The sequence below is a fragment of the Oratosquilla oratoria genome, unplaced genomic scaffold, assembly GCF_046742065.1.
Source record: "Oratosquilla oratoria isolate Oo_2021 unplaced genomic scaffold, ASM4674206v1 SCAFFOLD132, whole genome shotgun sequence".
Classification (NCBI taxonomy): domain Eukaryota; kingdom Metazoa; phylum Arthropoda; class Malacostraca; order Stomatopoda; family Squillidae; genus Oratosquilla; species Oratosquilla oratoria.
In genome coordinates, this window is record NW_027467488.1 from 160,006 (window position 1) to 165,274 (window position 5,269).

Consider the following 5,269-nt stretch of genomic DNA (forward strand, 5'->3'; position numbering starts at 1 on the left):
TTCTTATAATAGTAATAGCCAGGGAATATAACAGTAACTGCGAGAAAACCTTGTTACCTTCGTGTGACTTAAAAAAGCTAGTGATCATGGTACTGAAGCAGCATACATACTCACTGCAAATTATGTCACTGTAACATTTCTTCAAGACTGAGTAATTTGCAAAACCATGGTACATTTTCCCTTTCTCGTCCTGTTAAAGAAGATGGTCTTGAAGAGTTGGAGGATCAGTGAAAAGTCCTGTTGAGTGTTGTACTCAAAAGAAAGTTTGCAGAGCCGGTTAGTTCTAGTCCAACTTCCTTCTGGCATCATGAGTTGCTGGAAGTTAAAGATGGTAATGATTATATGATGAAATTTGAACTGTTTTATAAATTCATGACTGGCCTGCTTGCACTTCCACACTCATCTGCTTGTGTTGAGAGAATATTCTCTCGGGTGAATATGATCAAAACAAAGCAAGCAAATAGACTTCAAGTCTGCAATTGCAGACAGAGTCGGTGTTGGCAAAACAAGCAGTGAGTAGCTCGTCAAGGTGTGCCATGTTGTGAGTGGACACCTTCACCTGAACTCATCAACAATTTGAAAAGTGGCATGTGTCACAAACGGTATACAGAAAGAAAAAAAAAGTGACAGAGTGAAGAAGCAACTTTACATTCATGGGAGCCTGGTGATGACAGTGAGGGATGTGGTGATCCACTGCAAGTCTACCTACATTGATTGCACCATTACAGGCAGTGCTAATTAGTTTGATGTATACAGTTTTCTAACTTCAAAATGTTTTCATATGTATGTTGTGTAATATAATTCAATTTATTTATTTTATTTTTTTCAATATAGTAGTTGTTGGCAAGCTTTCTAGTTTTTTTTTTATTTTCCAGAGTGGCAACACTGTATGTCAGTGCAATGAAAACCTTGTTCGGGGTGAGACAGGCACTCCTACGTGTGACAGCCACACTGGGCGGTGTTTGCCTTGTACTGGGAACACAGCTGGTTGGCATTGCCATTTATGCAAACCAGACCATTATTTATGGTGACCCAGAGAAGTAAGTAGAAATAGATTGGATTATTAAAATCTGAATAAAGAAATATTTTTTGTTGTCGCCATGACGCTAGTGTGTGACATGTACCAGTTACCTCTATGTAGCCTTCTTCTGGCCTAAATCTCCCTAAGTAAGAGAAGGGACTCCATAGGCCACACCACTGATGTCAACTCAACATTTGTAGTTGTTCTCGATGGTTTTTGTCTGCAAATCGTAGCATTCACTCAGCAAAGAGGTGTGTTTTCAATCTCTTTTTGAAAACACTGATATTATCACACTGCTTGACACAGGTTGATAGCTTGTTAAACAGTCGAGGGCACAGTTTTGAAAGGCTCTATGTCCGATTTCTTGATAATGTCTTGGTTCATTAAGCCGACAGTGTTCAGTGTTATGTCGCAGAATTACTTGAGATATTGTGTAGTAAATCTTCTAGGAGCTCATTTAAGTACATTGGTGTACTTGGAATGTGAGTACACATATTTTGTATTCTATTCTAGCTTTTATTGGGAGCCAGTGTAATTCGATTAATGTGGGAGTAATTCTTTCTCAACGAGGAATATTTTTTATCAAACGTGCAGCTCTTTTCATTATCATTTGCAGTTTCTTCAGCAGGTAGTTTGGCAGGCCGTAATAAAAAAAATTGCAGTAGTCTAACCTACTGATAACATGATTGTGAATTGTTTTTTTCATCAAATCTATGTCAAGGTATTTTCTAACAAAGGATAAGTTTTTCAAATGGTAGTTTGCAACTTTCACTATGCTATTTACTTTCTCACAGTAATCTAATTTTTTATCAGTTATAATAATCCCCAAGTCTTTCACTTTGTTGTTAAGTGGCATGTATGTGTCAAGAGCTTTGAAACTTGTAAGGTCATAGCAAACTAGATCATTATGTTTTCCAATTACCATACACTCCTTCTTGTCCTAATTAAGTTTCAATTTCTTGAGTTCATCCAACTTTTCACTTCACTTATTATTTCGTCCAATTTAATTTCAGCTTGGACAATGTTTGTTAATGTTAGATAAAACTGTGTGTCATCAGCATAAAGCTTAAAGTCAATTTCATGATTTCTTAGTATCTGTGCAAGGCCGATTGTGTAAATACAAAAAAGAATTGGACCCAATACACTACCTTGAGGTACCCCCTCTATGTAGCGTTCTTATTTCCAAAAAAGTACCACCAAATTGCACTCAATGAGTTCTGTTTTTAAGATAACTCTCCAGGTATTCCAAAGCTTCATTAACTATTCCAATGTTATGACGCTCTTGTATTCATAGATTATGTTCAACAGTGTCGAAAGCTGCACTTAGATCTAACAAAATTAAAATGCTACATTTACCTTCGTCCATGTTTACCAACCTATTATTTACCACGGCACATAAGGTTGTTTTTAGTTGAGTATAGTCTTCTATATGCTGACTGATTGTCAGGAAAAATATTGATGGCCAACAAGTGTTCCATTAACTGTTCAAGGATTACTTTCTCAAACACTTTTGATAAAAATGTTAGGTTAGATACAGGTCTATATGAAGTCAAAGATTGTGGATCTTTATTGGCTTCACTGTGGCATCAGGAAACACCCTAGTGGCAATACTAGTATTCACCAACTCGGTCACTACCCCCCATGCCAGTTTATCAAGATTCCCACCGGTGAAAATTTTCCTGAAGGGAATCGGATCGTTATCACAGAACGTTGGATTTGCTCTAAGTATGATAGATTTAATCTTTGGTATGTCTTTTTGCTGAAAACATTCTAATCTCTCTTGATCGTCTGGTATAATTACTATTAGGTATTCTGTAGTCATTGGTAGGAAAACCTCTTTATTACATTCTCAATTATCTCTTCAAAGAAGCTCAGAAACATTTGGGCCACTGCTTCATCACAATATCACTCCGGCATCTTTTTCTGTTTATTGTTGCTAGTTCAACTGCTAAATATATTATAGAGCAATCTAATATCGGATCCGGCTTCACTGGTGTTACCTCTATATTATTCATGTTTTCGTCAAACAATAACTTTTTTTCATGCTGTTTTGCTTAAATGTAGGCTAGTCTAGTTTCATTTGTCTGATCTCTGCACCATTTTCTTTCCTTTTCTTTTTTTCTCGTTTTCTGCTTTAGTATTAAGCCCATTAAACCCTGGTGAATCATCTTTAATGGTCATTTCCTTTTCAACTATAGGGCATTGAGAGTTGTATAATTGTTTTATGGTGCTATTAAAAAATGTTTGTCAAACTAATTGTACAATTTGTATAACTTTGTAATTGTACAATTTGTACAACTTTTCATGGACGCAACTTTCTAGTTTTTTCTTAGTGAGAATGTCATTTAGAGTAATAATGAAGGTCTTAGGGTTTAGATTAGTCAATGGTCTGAACATTATTTTCTTCTTTCGTTTTAAGTCTCTACTGAATGGAAGCTTAAATTGCACAAGTTTATCAACAGGCGACACATCACAAACTTCACCAACCTCCATCTCCATAACCAAGTCTCTATCCGAAGCACAGAAAACAAAGTCTAGAGTATGTCCACTTATTGAGGTCATACCATTACCTTTATTAGTTAAATTAAAGGAAGACATCATCTCCAAAAACGTGACTGTTGATGCAATGTTGTCATCAACCCAGATATTGAAGTCTCCACAATTAACAATTTCTGTACTGATCATATTAACTGTCTCTAAAAACTGGCGTAAATCAATAAATAGGTTAACATTGGTCTGCGGTGGTCTATATACAACCACAAAAGAACACTTTTCTGCTCCTGTCTCACACGTCATGTACATGCCTTCATATGTATATTGTGTTTCAATTTATTTAACAACAATTTTTTTAAAGGTATTTCTTAAAAATAGACCAACTCCACCACCTCTTCTTATATCCCTAGAAACATGAACAAAGTTATAAGAGTCAGGAGTCATTTCTTTTATTTTCACCAACACTTAACCAAGTTTCAGTAAGCGCTAATATATCAAGATCATTATCCTTCAATAAGTTATATATTTCAAATGTTTTGTTGCCAACTGATTGTATGTTTAACAATCCACACTTAACACTACTATTCAGTCTATCAACAGCCATCATCTGTTAAATTACATATCCTACTTATTTCAGATTGGTAGACAGGGCAGTTAATGGTCATTAACACTGAGATATTTCAGTTTTCTTGTATCTGACACAGTTAATACATTTCTCAATGGTAGCTGTACAGTCTTTGGATGCATGATTACCCGCACATTTAAAGCAAACGGGATCATCATCATTACCATTCTTAGCCTGACATTTATCAATCTTATGGTTGAACCTTTGGCAATAGTAGTAAACCATTGGGTGATACCTATCTCGAACAGTAAATCTCCCCCATTCCAGGAACACTCTATCGTCATTTTTGTTAATAAGTGCTCTTACTTCTGGGTTGCATCTCAATATGTGTTATTAGCCGCATGTTTATCAAGTAGATATTTTATTTTTTTCCTTACATTGTCAATGGAATTTAGATAGACATTTCTCTCTATTAGTGTATCAATGATATGATCCTTTTCTTCCACTTTATAGACATTGCAAATCATTATCGTTGGTTTCATTTTTTTTTAATGTACTTTATAGATACTTTGTTGACAACTCCCAATTTCTTTTCTGCTTCTATAAGTGTTGTTTTATCCTCAAAATTCAAAACGGTCTCCACGACCTGTTAAACGAGTCAGTAATGTGCACACCATTAAGTGCTCCAACCACATCTTTTTTCATTTCGCTGGATTTTTTCCCATTTTCTTTTGCACTAACCACAAGCAAGTTTTTTTGTCTCCTTATCTCATTCCTTGATAACACTTGGCTCCATAATGGTGCTGAAGTCATGCCTACGGTAGTTTGGAGGTCAGCCGAGCCGGCTGCATGGGCGGTCGACAGTTCAGCAACCAGGCTGTCATTCTCTCACTCCTCCTGCCACCTCTCTCTTTATACCCACAACAACATTCTCCTCCACATCTTTCTTCACTTCTTTAACCTCCTTCTTTGCATCATCTACCACGGTAACTACCTCTTTCTTCATGTCTTCAACTACTGTCTCAATTTCAGACTTGATCACAGTTTCCATATCACCTTTCAACAATTGTGAGCTATTTGACAACTGTGCCTTTATTTCATCCAACTTATTCATAATTAGATTGCCTGGGACAATACTTTCAAAACATGCAGCGTCACATGCCCAGTTTATACTCGTAACATTGTCAGGA